The 19,761-nt window shown below is 45.3% G+C and overlaps 1 long non-coding RNA gene across 3 annotated transcripts in view; it reads left to right on the forward strand.

The window, feature by feature from the left end:
* The window catches only part of LOC144824924 (uncharacterized), a 364,565-nt gene that overhangs the window by 288,286 nt on the left and 56,518 nt on the right, over nt 1–19,761 (forward strand). For 2 of the 3 annotated variants that reach the window (XR_013609180.1, XR_013609181.1), the window contains one exon: nt 3,873–4,009. The exons of the other annotated variant lie outside the window; for it this stretch is intronic. This is a non-coding gene — a long non-coding RNA (uncharacterized LOC144824924). The remainder of the gene's footprint in view (nt 1–3,872; nt 4,010–19,761) is intronic. 3 annotated transcript variants of the gene reach the window in all.

Consider the following 19,761-nt stretch of genomic DNA (forward strand, 5'->3'; position numbering starts at 1 on the left):
ATGACTCCTGGACCATACAGCCCTGTGGCTCATCATTTCAGTGGTACTAGTGGGTCAGCTGCAGTTCACTCTCATGGGCCAGATAGTGGGACTGTGTCAGTTGTGCCCTCTCCTGTTTCGGGTACTGCCACTGTGTGTGTCCGCCACTCTCATGTCTCAGATGCTGGCATGGTTTTTGTTGGTCACTGTACAGGGACATGTCCTGGCAGTGTGGCTGGGTCTATGGCTCATGTGTCAGTCACTAGATCTGTGGCTGTGACTCACACTCCTGTATCTGGTGCTACCAGTGTGTCTGGGTATATGGCTCATGTGTCAGTCACTAGATCCGTGGCTGTGTCTCACACTCCTGTATCTGGTGCTGCCAGTGTGTCTGGGTCTATGGCTCATGTGTCAGTCACTAGAGCTGTGGCTGTGTCTCACACTCCTGTATCTGGTGCTGCCAGTGTGTCTGGGTTTATGGCTCATGTGTCAGTCACTAGAGCTGTGGCTGTGTCTCACACTCCTGTATCTGGTGCTGCCAGTGTGTCTGGGTCTATGGCTCATGTGTCAGTCACTAGAGCTGTGGCTGTGTCTCACACTCCTGTATCTGGTGCTGCCAGTGTGTCTGGGTCTATGGCTCATGTGTCAGTCACTAGAGCTGTGGCTGTGTCTCACACTCCTGTATTTGGTGCTGCCAGTGTGTCTGGGTCTATGGCTCATGTGTCAGTCACTAGAGCTGTGGCTGTGTCTCACACTCCTGTATCTGGTGCTTTCAGTGTGTCTGGGTCTAAGGCTCATGAGTCAGTCACTAGATCCGTGGCTGTGTCTCACACTCCTGTATCTGGTGCTGCCAGTGTGTCTGGGTCTATGGCTCATGTGTCAGTCATTAGTACTGGGCCTGTATCTCCCATTCCTGTATCAGATCCTGCGACTGTGTCCGAAGCTACGGGCTCACACAGTCCACCTAATTCTGTGCTGTGAGGTGCAGTTCACATCACTGAAATGTGATTGTAATTGATGCCCGGAATGTCCATTTTAACCACCCTTGCATTATTATTGTCCATGTGACGGTGCGCATGACTCACGTCCTTGTGCTGCCTCAGATGTACCTTCTCTGTTATGAACACTGCCCTGTTGCTGTTATGATACTGCATTGTGCCCTCTCATGTGCTGCCTCAGATGTACCTGTTCTGTGCCATGGACTGTTGATGCACTTAGCCCCTCTCATGTGCTGCCTCAGATGTACCTGTTCTGTGCCATGGACTGTTGATGCACTTAGCCCCTCTCATGTGCTGCCTCAGATGTACCTGTTCTGTTATGAACACTGCCCTGTTGCTGTTATGATACTGCATTGTGCCCTCTCATGTGCTGCCTCAGATGTACCTGCTCTGTGCCATGGACTGTTGATGCACTTAGCCCCTCTCATGTGGTGCCTCAGATGTACCTGTTCTGTGCCATGGACTGTTGATGCACTTAGCCCCTCTCATGTGCTGCCTCAGATGTACCTGTTCTGTGCCATGGACTGTTGATGCACTTAGCCCCTCTCATGTGCTGCCTCAGATGTACCTTTTCTGTGCCATGGACTGTTGATGCACTTAGCCCCTCTCATGTGCTGCCTCAGATGTACCTGTTCTGTTATGAACACTGCTCTGTTGCTGTTATGATACTGCATTGTGCCCTCTCATGTGCTGCCTCAGATGTACCTGCTCTGTTCTAGCCAGTGGCCATGCTCTTGGCTACTCTTGGAGTCAACCTCTATTATGTGCAATAAAGCAAGTAACTCCTGTGTAGTGGTTTCTCTGTGTCATTCCTGGTTGTCTCCTTGCATTGTTGATATATTGTTGCTGTCGTACATGCTGTGTCTGCCACTTTCACATTACCATTGCCCAGCACTGTTTCATTTACTTTGGCTTGGGGAATAGTCATTGCAATGTGGCTGTGGACTGTGTGAGGCTGGAGGAGGCACTCAGAGTCTCATTTGGGGACAACAGTGGCTTACCATGCACTGCAGGTTATGTGGATGTTTTTCATTTGGTGCATGTGTCACACTGATGATTTGTGGGTACACAGTAGGTTGTTCAGTGTCGACTTTGTCAGTGTACATGTCAGGGCTCATCGTGTGTGTGTTGGTTGTTTATGTGTGTGCAGCAGTGTTGTTTTTTGTGATGTGTGGTGTATGGGCTTCTGTCTGTTGGTGAGGTAGGTGTGGGGTTTGCCTGAGGGTGGGCCAGCATATCTCCTTATGTGTGGTATGCCTTGTGTGTTGGTGTGTGTATGTGGGCCTGTGAGCTGTGTGGCCTAGCCATTCCTGCCTGCCTGCCTAGTTGATTGTGGGCATGGTTTCCGTCGTCTGCTCTGCTCCGTAGCGTTGTCTGTGGTGTGGGTGATTGTTAGCGGTGCGTGTGTGTTCTGGGTGTGTGGGGTCCGTTGTGCCCAGTTGGTTTTCCTGGTGTTGCATGATTGTGTTTTCATCTCCAGAGCTGGTGTTCTGTTGTAGGCAGGGGCTCCGACACATGCGTGGTGTGTGGGTTGCAACCGTGGTCCGCAGGGGAGTACCTGCCGGGGTGGTGACGTGGGGAGGGGTAGGGGCATTGGGGGTTTGTGATGTATGGATGATGGATGTTTGCAGGGAAGTGAACATATGTGTTGCTCATTAGATTATCTTGTTGTGCACTGCATACCCAAAAGCGATGCAGGGGACGCTAAGTAATTCATACGAATCATTTCTATGTTTACTTACCTGCATACATCCGTTTGCCATACATTATTGTCCCCCAACATGCCACTCCCCCTCCCCATGTCACAGCCCTGGCAGGTACTCCCCCTCCGACAGCGGTTGGTGTGTTTACGTACAGGCATCGGCGGCGGCGACGGTCCATGACTTGCTGGTGGTGGAGCACGAAGAGTATCGGAAATGCATGTAGAGCTGGGTCCATGGCGACGGCCTGCCTGCGGTGGGTATCTCTGCAATGTTTTGCCTCTCCGTTGTGGTGAATCCGCCGTGTTCAGGCTGGTTGTTTTTCCGCAGCGATTTGCTGTGTCGTTTCCGCCATCGTGATTTCTAGGATGGTCGAGACGTCATTCCGTACGGCGGTGTCTCTGGATTGGTTACGTCCGCCGCGGGTCGGGTGTATTTCTGCGGCGGTGCATGTTCTTCCGTGGCGTATGGAAATTTTACAGTGTTTCCCATCCTAATATGGCAGACGGACTAGCCGCGGCTGGCGGACGGGAAAAAGCATTTTCCTCATATGCCAGGCCGGCAGTCGTCCTTCTGTCCGCCATCGTAATCGACCCCTAAATTTTAGTGGAATCTCTAAGCAACGAAACTCAAGCAGAATAATGTTGACCCAGACTTTCTTACTGCTAGCTTGTATCACAAAGTTACATTTTAATTGGGCCTTTAGGAACAGAAAAAATTACTCTTTCACTCTCTTTTTCCTTTCTTTGAATGGCATTTAGTTTGTGGTTTTGCAGGTGTCTTTTGAGTGTTTATATGTTTTTACTTGTGAGGGCTTTTTCTCTTTCAGTGGGGTTTTATCAGTTAATATAGGTTTAAACCTAAAACCGGAAAGCCCAGACATAATCATGGCATATGTATAAAAAGCGCTGTACCTCTTAATGAGAGACTGTTTCAGTATAATGCGGGTGTAATTTTGGGTGGTATTCTCTTTTTTCCATAGCTAGTTTCATACATAACTACAAAATATGTTTTGTACATTTTGTACGTTTTGTATGTGGTACTGCAATTTGCCAAAAACACATAGCGATGCACTTGTATCTCTGAAAGCAGATTTCATAAGTTTGGCAGTTAGCCATGATGTTTTACCCATTACTAAATGACTCTAAAACCCATGCAATCCATTATATCCACAATTTGTCTCCCTTTCTCACAGGCATTGTGAATTCTTTTCTCTAGCAGTATTGCTGCCTGCTCTGGGTGCGTTTGCAAACCAAAGCTAATATATTTGTGCAAGCATTCTAAAGTGGGCAAAAGAGAAGGCAGCGTGACGTGCCTGGTGTTCTAGAAGAGGTACCCACATAAATAAATAAATAAATAAATAAGTAAATAAATGAATGAATAAATATATACATAAATAAATAAATGCATAGATGAAAAAATATGTAAACTGCTTAAGAGTACTCCACTTCTACCTTCCCTACACCTCGTACTTAAGAGGTCTTGCATACTAAGAACAGATACTGGAAGTCGTATTTTCTCCATTCTGTGCTCATTGCATGAATTGTTGGATTTATTTATCAAATGGCGATTTTAAAAGAGATTTTCTTTGTATGAAAGGCGCTTTGAAAATGCAAATCTTTTTTTTTCATGGTTCCTTTGTTTATGTCAGCACACACTTCCTCGTTGAAATCTGTCCTCTTTATAAAATGTGAAATTTTTATGAGCTCGAAGTTTGTAACTGTTTTATTATATGGTGCCTTTAAATCGTAACTGCTTTCCTTAAGCCATTAAAACAGAGTGGCAAAATCAGATTACAACAAAAAAAATGCGGGCTAAGTATAGTAACTCAATGAAGAGGATAACATACAAATCTGTTACAGTAGTTGTGCAGCGATATATGTACATAGGAGAAGCATCAGCCACTGTGACTCAGCAGTATTGTGGCAGAGGGAATTCTGGGTCAGGGATCAGCAGTGGTGGTGCTAGCTGAGGCTGTGCTGATGGTAGCACAGCAGCTCCCTGGCTTCAGATGGGGAGGCAGATCTGCGGGTGTGGTGAAGTCGGAGGACCCCCGCTTTACAGTGAGGTTCTTGATCTGCCAAACTCAAAATGAGATCCACCCTCTCATCAACCATCAAACACGATAAAAGATGTTTTCACATCCATTCCAGCACTTGTTGTACTTTGTTAATAACATCAACGAGCTTCTGGACCTAGTTATAAAAACGTCATAGATGTGTAATGCCTCATCTGTCATGTTAGAAATATTTGGATGAGTGGAACTTACCTCTCTCATCTCTTACAGTTAAGAGGAATACCTGGTGCATTTACCTGCCTCTGAAAAGCCTATCCCATTTATGTATTCCTTTCTTACTTCATTCCTCAGTACCAAATTTCTGCCATTTTAAGGTGGTGCAAGATAGCTTTGTTTTAATGGACCATAAATCTGAAGGGTGAACAGCCTTTACAACGAAACTTTTACAACGCACTACCATTACGACGCAACTTTTACAACGCAAACTATTACAACGCATATCGCTTGGGGGCGCTCTAGGATAGGGAATAGGTTTAATGTACTATCCAACACCTTCCCTACTATCCACGGGGACTGGAGTTGGAATCGTAAATTAAAGTATTCACTATCCAGCGCCCAAAAGCATTATGCGTTGTAATGGTATGCGTTGTAAAAAATGCGATGTAAATGTAGGCGTTGTAAAAGTATGCGTTGTAACGTCATACATCCATCTGAAGTATACCATTTTTGAGACTCTTGTTCACTTCCAAGCATGGTCCCTTTTCCTTCAGGGAATTATCTAGAGCAGTGCTCCCCAAACTTTTAGAACCACAACCCACTTTTTAGAATGACAAATGTTTGTGACCCACCTAGCTTTAATGGACATGAGGGGTGCGATTTTTAAAATGTAACTAAGTCATTATCTGGCAGCACACTGTCATTTACAGACAGCAAATGTTCCATTTAAATGCCCACTAAATTTGCACAGATGTAGGGACCTATTCACAAAGCGTCTCAACACTTGTGGCAGAGACCCCACAGTGGTGGCTGGGCCTTGCACTTGTCTTGGGGTCCCGCACTCGTGGTGGGACCCCTGCAAAGAGAAACTTCAGAGCAGAGGTCCCGGCAGGAGTACGGGCTCCTTCGCCACGACTGCAGGACCTCCGCCTTGAATGCAGATGACTTTTGCGAATCAGGCCTATACAGTTTTACTGATAAAGTTATATTGCACACAAATGATAATGTGTGGAATTCTGGTTTGAATGGATTTTTATCATTTGTGTATCACCTAGAAAAAGTTCTTGATTTCTTTTCATCCCATTATAATCTTGGGCCTGATTCACAAATGTAAATTTAGACCTGAAATCTAAATTGAGGCCTGAGGTCTATTTTAGACCTGAAGTTTAATTTTAGACCTGACATAGGTCTACAGTTAGACTTCAGAACTAAAGTTAGACTTCAGGTTTCAATTTAGACTTCAGGTTTCAAACGTCTAAAGTTAGACTTCAGGTCTAAATTTAGTCTTCAGGTCTAAGTTTACCTTTGTGAATTGGGTCCTTTGTTTTCCTCACACTTCAGAATTTCAAAAAATGTGCTTAATGTCTGCTATTCTAACTGCTGAATGTGTACATTTCATTTACAGGTAGTTACAATTTATTGTGTGTTACAAAAATGACATCCTGCAGCTTTTCCTTTCACAGACTGTTCCCCAGCAAGACTGTCACATAATTCACTTTAATTTTCTTTCTGTGACTGCAAAGTGACAGGAGTTTGTAAACTCCAATCCCCATGTTAAAAATAAGTAGGAATTTATGTGAAGACATAACCTGGCATTTGACCCCTCTGACTTTGAAAGCAGCAACTGTGATAAGAAAATACAGAATTTAAAGACGTCTTTCTATATTTATTGCTTTGACTTTCATGACCAACGGAAAAAAAATCAGCCCCAGAAACTCGGCTCGTGATACACGGTTTCTGAAACACTGATCAAGAGAGTTGTTAAACGACTCCACCAAGTCCTCCATCAGAAACAGGTGCAGATGGGAAACCAAAATCTGCCCTGTCAAAAGAGTTCAAATCAGTCTCACACTGCATATGGCTAAGAGTCGAATGTGGTAATTGGTGCATGTTTATGTCCTAGCAGTCCATCCTGCTATAAAATCAACCTCTTAGCCTACAACCTAGAGTGGAAACGTAGGAATGGTAGAATAGCCAACCGACCCTGATGAGAAAAATGTAGGTGTGAGCAGAATTGGTGGAATTTGATTCAGTGGAATTGCGCAGAATTACATTAAAATTATGTGAGATTCATCGAAATACCACAACGGGGTGAAGTGGGCATTTGCCACTATTTTCACAGTGTAGAAGGCACCTACGCATCCAAAAATCGATGAGAGGATACATTTTGACCTGAGAAATAACGCTGCCAAATATCAAATGCACTGCAGTGCATACCCTTTGGCGCCCTTACATACTCTGCAATAATCACTGCAGGGTATGTCAGGGGGCTGAGGGAAATGCACTATATGACTTTACATACTCTGCAGTAATCACTGCAGAGTATATCAGGGCGCTGAGGGGTATGCGCTCTAGTGCATACCACTCAGCACCCTTACATATCTCTACAGTGATTACTGCAGAGTATGTAAAGGTGACGTGGGGTATGCACTGCAGTGCATACCCTGGTGTGCATAGAGTGGTTACTAAAGAGGGACAGAAGAGGAAGCTGTCCCTCTATGCTTAAAAATCACTGCAGAAGAAACTTTAATCCAAAGTAGTTTATAAACATAGAGGTACTGCTTCCTCTTCCAGCCCTGTTTAAAAGCCAAACACTGCAGATTAATTCCACCGGCGGAACGGTGGAATTCATTAGTATTTCCGCATTACAAGAGTAATGCGGAGTTACAAAATTCCTCGCAGTCTGCCAGCAGAATTAATAATTACGCCCAGGCCTAGAAAAATGGCAAGAATCCAGCTCTGTTAACTACAATTCTACAGTCTCTCTGTACAAATTCTGTTGATTTAGGGGTATATGTTCTAAGTTTTTGCTTTGTGTTTGAGTACAAAAGTGATGCAAATCAACATAAAATTATTTTATTCAATTTACTTGCCAGCAAAAAACGTGCTTTATACTGGAAATACACATAAAAAGTACCGCAAAGCAGCACAAAGCGGTGGTGCATAGGCGTTCCCTTGCAACTCCCCATGGTTTTGATGCAAAACATTATCTACTAAAAGAAGTAGACAGGGTTGTGCATTAAAAAGTAATGTTATGTTATGTTAACAGGGGTTTTATAAAGCGCACAGCTACTCTACTGAGTGTCCCGGCGCTGGATGAGTGAAGACTGACATAAAAGGGAAGGGGAAATATGCAGGGAAGCACAGTGCTAAGTTATTACTGAAACAGCCATGTCTTACTGGCTTTTCTGAAGGGAAGCAAATCCTGAAGTAGTCTCAGAGCAAGTGGTAGGTTATTCCATAGTTTAGCCACTTGAAGCTGAAAGGAGCATGTTCATATTCGGGAGTGCTTCACCACCGGAGTGCAGACTAACGCCAAGGAGGCGGAAAAAAGAGAGCGGTGAGGATGGTAAAATTGAACTCTCTTCCTCAGGTAAAGGGGCTCCAGAGCCATGTAAGGTCTTGAAAGCCAACACAAAGGCCTTAAACTGTATCCGCTTACGGAGCGGTAGCCAGTGGAGAGAGATCAGATGAACAGATACCCGAGTCCTAGGGCCAAGAGATAGAATAGCCCTGGCCGCAGCATTTTGCTCTACCTGGAGGCGGGTAAGCAGATACTCTGGGAGGCCAAGATATAGAATGTTCACATAGTCCAGCCTAGAGCCAATCAGGGCCTGGACCACAGTTTTCCTTTGTGAGATCTGAAGTAGTGGCAGAAATTGTTTAAGCATTTTCAAAAAGCCAAAGCACTGACCGGCCACAGTCTGAACCTGTAGCTTCATACTCATGGAATTGTCCAGCTTAATACCTAGGCTTTTTACGGACAACACCACGTTAGCCAGTGGGTGCATATTCTGAGGCCACCAGCTCTGCCACAGGTTGTTAGATGGGCAGCCAAAGAAAATGATTTCCGACTTGTCAGAATTACATGTAAGTTGATTCTGTTGGAGCCAGGAAAACACTGCTGACAGACAGGTCTTAATAGCTTTCCCCTTAAACTCTGAATCGTTGTCGCATGTAAAAAGTAATTAGGTGTTGCCAGCGTACAACACTATTTTAGCTCCATGCGACTCGGCAAGACTAGCCAGAGGAGACATGTACAGATTAAATAAGGTAGGGCTGAGAACCGAGCCCTAAGGTACTCCCACCTCCAAAGGGGGGATTAGTGCTGAAAAAGGGGGAGCCCAGACAGTTTGTTGGCACCCCACCAGAAAGGAGGCAAACCATTTGAGTACCGTCTCTCCAAAATCAGACTCCTGGAGTCTCATTAGGAGTGGGCTATGGTGACGATATCAAAGACTGCCGAAAGATCTAATAGTATCGGCATAGCCTTGCCACCCCTGTCCAAAACATCCTTGATAGACTCCGAAATTTCCAGGAGTGCCGTTTCGGTACTAAAATTTGGGCGAAACCCAGATTGACTTTGGTGCAAAATGTTGTTTGTCTCTAGATAAGCAGAGGTGACTGAGTGAACGTATTTAAAGAAGGCAGGAGGGATATGGGCCTATAGTTAGCGGGTGTCTCAGGATCCATGTTAGGTTTTTTCAGGAGGGGAAGTATGTGTGCCTCCTTCCACTTGCCAGGGACAAACCCCTGCTGCAAGGAGGTATTCAATATCTGATTGACATAGGGATTAATGGGTGTAGCTATTGCTGCCAAAATTGACGCAGGACAGGGATCAGAATGAGCGCCTGATTTCAGATTCTTCAGAGTACCTAATGAGGTTACCAGTGGAAGAGGAGGGAACTCCATGAAGAGAGGCACCACAAGCCTAGGGGAAGGATGGGAGGGGACCCTGTCCACATTGTTGGCCGGAAGGGAGAAAGGGAGTGTATCATGGATCTTTCTGATTTTTTCAGCCAAAAAAGTGGCCATCTGATCCACCCAAAGTGCTGAGGGGGAGAATGTTCCAGTTACTGCCTTGGGGGATGGGAATTCCTTTGCTATTTTAAAAATCTCTTTATTGGTATTCCCGGCTGCCTCTATTCTTGATGAGAAAAAAAAACAAAAATTATCCTTGAGGATAGGTTTGTGATGCAACTTAAGTGCTTGTTTATACACAATTTTCTCCCTAGTCTCGAAGTTTTTCCGTCATGCTCTCTCGAGTCTTTTGCAAATACTTTCTTTAAGAGCAGGAGTAAACCAGGGAGCAGAGACTCGTGAGGAATGGGCAGGACGGGAAGAGGGGGAAGATAGTGCCTTTTTAAATAGGCACTATCAAGAAGAAATGCTTTTTTTCTTTCTTTTCTGACTTTGCATGTGCAGCACAGATACAAAGTAGGAAACATTTTAAAGTTAGACCACATATAGTATTTTGTACTGGAAGGGTGTCCTTCCAATACAAAACCTATTCTAGACTCATGCAGACACCTTTGCAGTTTGGTGTAAAAGCATTGATTAGCTCTAATTAGCTTGATTGTGCACCAGCACTAGGAAGAGAAGGAGCAGAGTGGCACATTTTTGTACATTTTGCACTGTCCTGGTCTCTTCTACTCATGCGATGCAGTGCAGGATTTTTGGCTACTGCACTGCGTTGCAAGAGAATTTTGTAACTAGATCGCTGCCATTTCTTTTTCCTTAGGAGAAACATGTCACCTCTTGCTGTATCAAACATTAATACACAATAATGGCTCATGCTCTGTTCAGGGGACTGTATGATCTGTATAAACAAAAAGATTCTATCAAAGTGTAGTGATTTTTATTATTTTTATTAATTTCTGTGGGTGAAAAAAACTAATAGATGAGCTCTCTCTTAGGGTGGTAAAGATGAGAGCACAGTGTGCTTTTTAAAATACCCCTCACACACTAAAAAAATCCAATAGTGTCATGCTTCATCATTGGGGTCTTCCCGTCCCTCTACGGGGCGGGGCGTGCTACGACCTGACCGACTACGCGGGAGCACTAGTATAGTGACAGGACTATGTGACTGTGCAAGTGTTGGTGATGTCAGTGAAGTGTAGGGACCTAATTATGTGTGGGAATAAAAATGGTTAAAAATCCTCTGGCTAGTGGAAAAAAACAATTTATTCACTTCCCTAGCTGGGGACGTTAAGAAGGGGGTTTTGAGGTAGAGCGATTCGCTACTACCTGGTCTACATGTTTCGTAGGCAGTCCCCTACTGCCTACTCATCAGGACCTTCTAATGGTCCCTACTGGAACAAAGCTCAGTTGCTAAATGTAATAAGCCTGTCGTCCTAGAGACCAGCAGTAAAAATCCACTGCTAGTTTCTGCTTCAGGGCATGAGCTGGCCCTCTGTAAGCAAAAGGTATCAAAAATAATGACCTGAATGTGGTCTCTGTAAAATAAGGAGAAAAAAAGGGAGAGAAACATACAGAATTATACAATGATACTGTAATCTGTCTGTGGATGCTCATTATTGTTAGCGCCACAGGAGTTGCAATTGCCCATACCACAGATGATACATGTAAGACTTTATGGACAGAATGATGGGTCAATCCTCCATCCCCTAAATGTTTGTTTCATAATGAACATTGTCACGCCCCTTTTAATATAGGCTGTTTTTTATGGCGCGAATGATAATGCAATCTGCCATCCCCTATATGTTCGTTGTTGTCGACGAACATAGGGAGGCCCCTTGTAATTAGGGCTGTATCCATCTTCAACATACACACACTCTCACGACTCAATACATACAACGGAACTCTGCAGGGTAAAAATAGAGGAACCCGACTTGATCAATAACTGTAGTGATCTGAGGAACGATCGTGCTAAAAACCAAGGGGCACACCCCAATCATGAAGTAGTGTGCAATACATACTGCTGTTGCGCAAAAGATATGCCCCATGAGCTGGTACTTGGTAGGTATTCAACGCGGCGTCCTGAAAAAAGAGAGAGACCGCGCCCTTAGCAAACTCGTCAATATACACCCATGTCATGTAGCCCTCGTCTTGATTAGCCAAGTGTTTAGCGACTTTTGGCAAAGTCAAGTACTCACAGTGACCGCTATATCATTAAGGCTTACTTCTACCACGAGGTACCGCTCCGAAGACTAGTCGCGTCTGCGGCTCAGCGGTTAAATGAGCTCTGCTTACGCGCCTGTTTCGCTTGGGGAATCTCCCGCAAACACTAGAACGCTCACCCCAAGATGGCCGCCCTGAAATGGACCAAGCGTGTGCTAAAAACGGAAGTCTATCTTCCGTGTCCATTAGGTGGACCAATGTGATTGAATAGGAAGTTATATTTTAAGATATATTTTAAGAGTAGCAAAATATCTCATCCTAGCCCCTTGTATTAATACCAAGTTATTTGGAAAACGAATATGTTAATATATTACAGAAAAAAATGTTAGCTGAAATGCAATATAATGAAACCGGCTCCTGAGTGGCTCAGGGATGAATCTTTTGGCCGAACAATTATATTACCCATGTTACCACAGATAATTAAAACAAAGATCAATATGATAATATATTACACAGAAACATGTTGTCTAAACTACAATATTGTAACACGCTTCCTCGATTTCTCAGGGGTTACTGGTGTTGCCGGACAATTATCTTAAATAAACTATAGATCTTCTTGGCATGCATACATGTCCGGATATCTAGTAGGTTGTTATGACGGAGTGCCTCAAACCGCAGGATTGGGACCTTTAATCCCCAATGTATAACAAAATGTGGGCAATGGGTTGTAGAATGCTAGGGTGGGTATTGTCAGTGGATCACTGATAGGACGCAGGGGATCTCCTCGAGGCCACGGATGGACTGCCTCTCAATGGGATGATGTTACGAGGCTTATAGCTGACCCCACGGAATTTCATCGTTCAATCCATGTTTGTTTGACTGGACACGAAAAACCCATCTCTGTTCTTTCTCTAGTAGATGTTTCTCGTTGTCAATCTGTTCGATTACAGTCCAAGTGATGTCCTCAGGTTTATGCCCACTTTCCAGGAAGTGGTTTGTCAATTTCGTACTCGCCTTTTTACATTTAATGGTGCTCTTATGTTCGCCTATTCTCAACTTCACTGCCCTGCTTGTCATACCAATGTATTCAAGATGGCAGGGGCAAGTAATGAGATAGACGACGTTCGAACTGTTGCAGTTTGTAAAGGCTCTTTGTTCCCATGAGGTCCCGTTGTTGAAGGTTAGTTTTTTGCTCTTTTTGGTCAGGCAGCATACCTTACATCCGCTGCACGGGTGATGCCCTTGTACAAAGTTGGGATTGATTTGGGTGTTGGCTTTACTGTCCTTAGGTCTCGTGTGTACTAGTATATCTCTGACACTCTGTGCTCTTTTGTGTGAAAACATGGGTTTAGGAATGTCGAGACCTCCACTGTTCAGAATTTTCCAGTTTTTGTTGATGATCTTGCTAACTTGGTTGGAATTGGTGTTGTATGTTGTAACACATATTGGTCGCTGTACTTCCACTGTTTTCGCTTTTTCTTCCAGGAGGCTGTCTCTGTAGTTGTTTCTCGCTCTTTTGTAAGCTTGGTCAATGGTTCTCTGTGGATAATTTCTCAGTTGTAACTTCTTCCTCAGGTCATTAGACTGCGCTTTGAAACTAGCGACTTCTGTGCAGTTTCTACGGAGTCGCAGAAATTGACCGTAGGGTAGATTATCCCTCAGATGCCTTGGGTGGAAGCTCTGATACAGCAAGAGACAATTCTTAGAGGTGCTCTTGAAATGTGTCGTTGACATTAGTCTTCCATGTTTGGGAAAGATGTTTAAATCCAAAAATACCAGATTGGTTTTGGTAGTGACACTGGTGAATTTGAGGAACTCGTCTTGGTAGTTGAGCCACGTGAGGAACTGCTGGGCGGTCTTATCATCTCCATCCCAGATGATCAGGATATCATCAATGTACCTCTTCCAGGTCAAGATCTTTTGTCGGAAGGGGTTGCTGGTACTTAATATTTTCGTCTCCTCAAGATGGTGAACATAGAGACCAGCTATGCTTGGAGCAAATGTGCTTCCCATGCTGGTCCCATGTTTTTGGAGGTACAGGGTCCCATTGTGCTCAAAAAAGTTCTCCTTAAGTGCCAAGGAGCAACACTCCATAACCACGTTCCGTGGGGTCTGGTACTCCCAGTCGTCTGCAAATAGTACATCTTCAATTATTGCCAAGGTGTCGTTGTGTGGCAAACTCGTGTACAGACTTTCCACATCACAGCTTATTAAGAGTTGTGTTTCTGGGTCGAATGACACCTCTTCCAGTAGGTTTAACACATCTTTTGTATCTCTCAGGTAAGTGGATGTCCTCTGTACCATTGGTCTTAAAAATGCGTCTGCAAACCTAGAAACTGGTTCGAGAACTGACCCTATCCCTGATACTATGGGTCTCCCTGGTGGGTTCTCGAGGTCCTTGTGAATCTTGGGTAGGATGTACAGGTAAGGGGTTCTAGGGTTCTTTTGGCACAGGAACTCTCCTTCCTTGTTGGTGATCCAATTATGTGACAGTGCCTCCTCTACCATTGTTTTGATCTTAGTTGTTATTTTTTCAGTTGGATCGGTCAGTAGGACTTCGTAGTTCCTTTTGTCTTGGAGCAGTCTGGAACACTCATTGTCATATTGTTCCCTTTTCATAAGGACAGTTGCACCCCCCTTGTCTGCTGGCTTTATGACAACCTGTTTGTTACTGCTCAGTTCGCGGAGTGCCTGCCGTTCATCTTTAGAAATGTTTTGAAAAACCCGTTTCTGTGCTGGGTCCAGTGCTTCAAGATCCTTCATGACCGCCTTCTCGAAGGTCAGGAGTTCAATAGGGAGAGTGTGATTCATGGGAGTGAAGGTGGACCGTGGTTTTAGTCCTGTGTCTCCCTTGTCTTGATTGTCTGTTTTATCTTTAAAGAAGACCTGCAGTTTCAGTCTCCTTATAAATTCCCGGATTTCCTTGCAGAGGTGAAATTTGTCCATGTTGGCAGTAGGAACATATCCTAGGCCTTTCTCTAGAACTTTCTTCTGTGATTCCGATAGTTCACTGCCCGTAAGGTTTACAACTAGGCTTACTTCTGGTTCTTGGATGCCCCTGTCATGCTCCTCGTTGATACTCTTGGAGTTCCTTCTTCTTCGTTGCTCCAGTGTACTGAATTGCCTCTCCGGTTCCTTCCTTTGTTCTGTCCTCGGCGTGACCCTAAAAAAGGAGCCGAGTTGTCGAAATAGCCATAATCTTGCTGAAAACCCCATGGCGGATAAGGGGCATTCGGGTGTTGGAAGGGTGGTGGGCCAAATTGTTGTGGAGGGTACATCATTGGTTGGGGGTAGCTATTCCATCCCCGCATGCCACGGTGATTGGGTCGTCGGAAGTTCCTTCGATTGCCTTGATACCTGGGGCTTTTGTTACCGCTAGAATTGGAGCTGTTAGATCCAGCGTCAGATGAACCATCATTGGAAAGATTTTCACTTGATGGTTTGTAGTTGTCTTTAATATAAGGATAAATCTTTTCTTTACTCCATCTGCTCGTGTCTTTCTGGAGTTTCTCATATTTACTATCCTTAAGATTTACTTCAAAATCGTTCAATGTTTGATTTAGTTCATCGAGGTATTTCTTCAGGTTGGCTGGGGATTCATAGCTCTTGAGGCGCACTTCTATAGCTTGTATCTCCACCTTTAGATCGCTAGCTAGTCTGCTTGCTGTTTTTATGATCAAAACGATCCAATCTCGTGTACATCTCCATGAGATTTGGTACCAATCGATTTTAAAGGTCTTGTCCTCGAGGAATATAAATGGTTCATTCCGAACCACGAGGCCCGCTGGGGCCGTATTGACCTTCAAATATTCGGACATTAGTAGTCCATGGATGGCTGTTTTTATTTGAGTCCTCCTCAATTCTTCCAGCTCATCCCAGTCACTGTTTTTTAAAGAGGGGCAACCAGAGTTCAGTCCTTCGAAAGTACCTAGAGAGGCCATTAGATTGGAGATCTCGTCTTCAGTAAATGCCAGGCCAAGGTCGGCCATTATGTCAGAAAAAAACGGGGGAACCTCTATCCTCCCTGTCGATATGCCGTCGGATGCAGAATCAAAAAAGTGGTGTTGAGAAGATGAGTCCTTTATGTTGACTTCCGCAGCTGCACGCTGCCAGTAATTCCAAAACAATTGAGGAAGTGAAGAGGTGTTGACAGAATCACCCTCCGATCAGATATGTATTAAGCATGGGCGTAAAATCCGCTCCGCTCGCGGATTTTTCGGATTTTCGGCAAATCCGCAATCCGCGAACGCTCGCGAATTTGTCGAAAATCCGTGAATCCGCTCGCGGCGGATTTTTTGCTTGGTTGCGGCGCGCGGCGTGGTGCACGGCGTTCACTTTCCGTCATTTTAGCGTTTGCCGAGTTGTTTTTCTTTGCGAGTGACGCGCCATTTTAGATCTTGCTGCGTGTTCCCGTGGGAGTTTGTCGCCCGCGAATACGTACTCGCGGCTTGCCACCTTGCACAGCACACCTCGCGAGAGTTCGCAATTGCGAACACGTAGTTGCGGCGGAAAGGAACAATCTCGCACTTGCGAAATAGAGATTTTGCAATTTCGCACAAGAAAATCACCAGCAAACAGGATAAACCTTCAGAAAATTATGATTTTTATCAGAATCACTCCTCAGGTTGACATTTGCATGGCCTTTTTTTTTTGCAAGGAGTCCATTTTGGGGGGGGGGGGAAGGAAGTGCCCCACAGTCTCCAACTTCCTGTTCCTGTCCAGCAGGCTCCTCCCAGTGCTTTGTCCATCTCCTGGTCACTTTCATTTGGATCTGGAGCTGGAAGGATTACTTTTTGTGGGTGCTGCTGGATATTTGGATTTGAGGCCTTTTTGACTGTCTTTGGATCACTTTTGGATTAGAAATCAACTTTCACAAGTAAGTTTGTTTGGGGCATTACAGTTGCTGCAAGTAAAATTTTGGAACTTTTTCAGAACATTAAATAAATTATATTGTGGGTAGCCACAGTATCCAGTAGGACCAGGGTTGGTTAGGGGTGCATGATACAACTGTTTTGTTGAATTTAAACACCATTTAGGCCATGGATGGGCTGGGATTGTGCTGATTTTTGTCCTTTTTTTGGGACTGCTGGTGGGGCCCTTTGCCCAGGGGTGGTGAGTGTTGCATGGGCCTAGTCTTTCTGTGGGGTGTCTTCTTGAATTTAAACATAATTCATGTCATGGATTGGCTGGGATTGTGCTTATTTTATTGTTTTTTGTCGTTTTTGGGGGGCTGCTGGTGTGGCCTTTTGCCCAGGGGTGGTGGGTGGTGCATGGACTGAGTGTGCCTGTGGTGTGGTCTCACTCTCTTTAATGTAAACATCATGGATGGCATTGGATTGTGGTGATTTCTGGCTGTTTTTCTGTTTTTTGGGGGTGTACTGTTGATGTGGACTGGCCATGTGGGTGGTGGTGGTGGGTGGCCATCTTGAGTGCTGGCTGCTACAGGCAACATGTGCTTGGGGTGTAAGGGGCCATTTTGAGGAGAGGCAGTGTCTGAGGCCTGCACGTATTTTGCCTACTTTTCATCCATTATGCCCAGGGGTAGTGAGTGTTGCATGGGCCTAGTGTGTTTTTGAGGGGTGTCTTCTTGAATTTAAACACCATTGAGGCCATGGATGGGCTGGGATTGTGCTGATTTTATTGTTTTTTGTCGTTTTTTTGGGCCTGCTGGTGGGGCCCTTTGCCCAGGGGTGGTGAGTGTTGCATGGGCCTAGTCTTTCTGTGGGGTGTCTTCTTGAATTTAAACATAATAGAGGCCATGGATGGGCTGGGATTGTGCTTATTTTATTGTTTTTTGTCGTTTTTGGGGGGCTGCTGGTGTGGCCTTTTGCCCAGGGGTGGTGGGTGGTGCATGGACTGAGTGTGCCTGTGGTGTGGTCTCACTCTCTTTAATGTAAACATCATGGATGGCGTTGGATTGTGGTGATTTCTGGCTGTTTTTCTGTTTTTTGGGGGTGTACTGTTGATGTGGACTGGTCATGTGGGTGGTGGTGGTGGCCATCTTGAGTGCTGGCTGCTACAGGCAACATGTGCTTGGGGTGTAAGAAGGGGCCATTTTGAGGAGAGGCAGTGTCTGAGGCCTGCACTTATTTTGCCTACTTTTCATCCATTATGCCCAGGGGTAGTGAGTGTTGCATGGGCCTAGTGTTTCTGAGGGGTGTCTTCTTGAATTTAAACACCATTGAGGCCATGGATGGGCTGGGATTGTGCTGATTTTATTGTTTTTTGTCGTTTTTTGGGCCTGCTGGTGGGGCCCTTTGCCCAGGGGTGGTGAGTGTTGCATGGGCCTAGTCTTTCTGTGGGGTGTCTTCTTGAATTTAAACATAATTGAGGCCATGGATGGGCTGGGATTGTGCTTATTTTATTGTTTTTTGTCGTTTTTGGGGGGCTGCTGGTGTGGCCTTTTGCCCAGGGGTGGTGGGTGGTGCATGGACTGAGTGTGCCTGTGGTGTGGTCTCACTCTCTTTAATGTAAACATCATGGATGGCGTTGGATTGTGGTGATTTCTGGCTGTTTTTCTGTTTTTTGGGGGTGTACTGTTGATGTGGACTGGCCATGTGGGTGGTGGTGGTGGCCATCTTGAGTGCTGGCTGCTACAGGCAACATGTGCTTGGGGTGTAAGAAGGGGCCATTTTGAGGAGAGGCAGTGTCTGAGGCCTGCACTTATTTTGCCTACTTTTCATCCATTATGCCCAGGGGTAGTGAGTGTTGCATGGGCCTAGTGTTTCTGAGGGGTGTCTTCTTGAATTTAAACACCATTGAGGCCATGGATGGGCTGGGATTGTGCTGATTTTATTGTTTTTTGTCGTTTTTTTGGGCCTGCTGGTGGGGCCCTTTGCCCAGGGGTGGTGAGTGTTGCATGGGCCTAGTCTTTCTGTGGGGTGTCTTCTTGAATTTAAACATAATTGAGGCCATGGATGGGCTGGGATTGTGCTTATTTTATTGTTTTTTGTCGTTTTTGGGGGGCTGCTGGTGTGGCCTTTTGCCCAGGGGTGGTGGGTGGTGCATGGACTGAGTGTGCCTGTGGTGTGGTCTTACTCTCTTTAATGTAAACATCATGGATGGCGTTGGATTGTGGTGATTTCTGGCTGTTTTTCTGTTTTTTGGGGGTGTACTGTTGATGTGGACTGGCCATGTGGGTGGTGGTGGTGGCCATCTTGAGTGCTGGCTGGTACAGGCAACATGTGCCTGGGGTGTAAGGGGCCATTTTGAGGAGAGGCAGTGTCTGAGGCCTGCACTTATTTTGCCTACTTTTCATCCATTATGCCCAGGGGTAGTGAGTGTTGCATGGGCCTAGTGTTTCTGAGGGGTGTCTTCTTGAATTTAAACACCATTGAGGCCATGGATGGGCTGGGATTGTGCTGATTTTATTGTTTTTTGTCGTTTTTTTGGGCCTGCTGGTGGGGCCCTTTGCCCAGGGGTGGTGAGTGTTGCATGGGCCTAGTCTTTCTGTGGGGTGTCTTCTTGAATTTAAACATAATTGAGGCCATGGATGGGCTGGGATTGGGCTTATTTTATTGTTTTTTGTCGTTTTTGGGGGGCTGCTGGTGTGGCCTTTTGCCCAGGGGTGGTGGGTGGTGCATGGACTGAGTGTGCCTGTGGTGTGGTCTCACTCTCTTTAATGTAAACATCATGGATGGCGTTGGATTGTGGTGATTTCTGGCTGTTTTTCTGTTTTTTGGGGGTGTACTGTTGATGTGGACTGGCCATGTGGGTGGTGGTGGTGGCCATCTTGAGTGCTGGCTGGTACAGGCAACATGTGCCTGGGGTGTAAGGGGCCATTTTGAGGAGAGGCAGTGTCTGAGGCCTGCACTTATTTTGCCTACTTTTCATCCATTATGCCCAGGGGTAGTGAGTGTTGCATACTTGCATGTCCGTAGTCTTTCTGTGGGGTGTCTTCAATGTAAACATCAAGGATGGCATGGGATTGTGCTCATTTTTCTGTGTTTTGTCGAATTTTTGGGGTGTATAACTGAACTGATGTTCCTCT

This window comes from Lissotriton helveticus, chromosome 3_1, assembly GCF_964261635.1.
Source record: "Lissotriton helveticus chromosome 3_1, aLisHel1.1, whole genome shotgun sequence".
Classification (NCBI taxonomy): domain Eukaryota; kingdom Metazoa; phylum Chordata; class Amphibia; order Caudata; family Salamandridae; genus Lissotriton; species Lissotriton helveticus.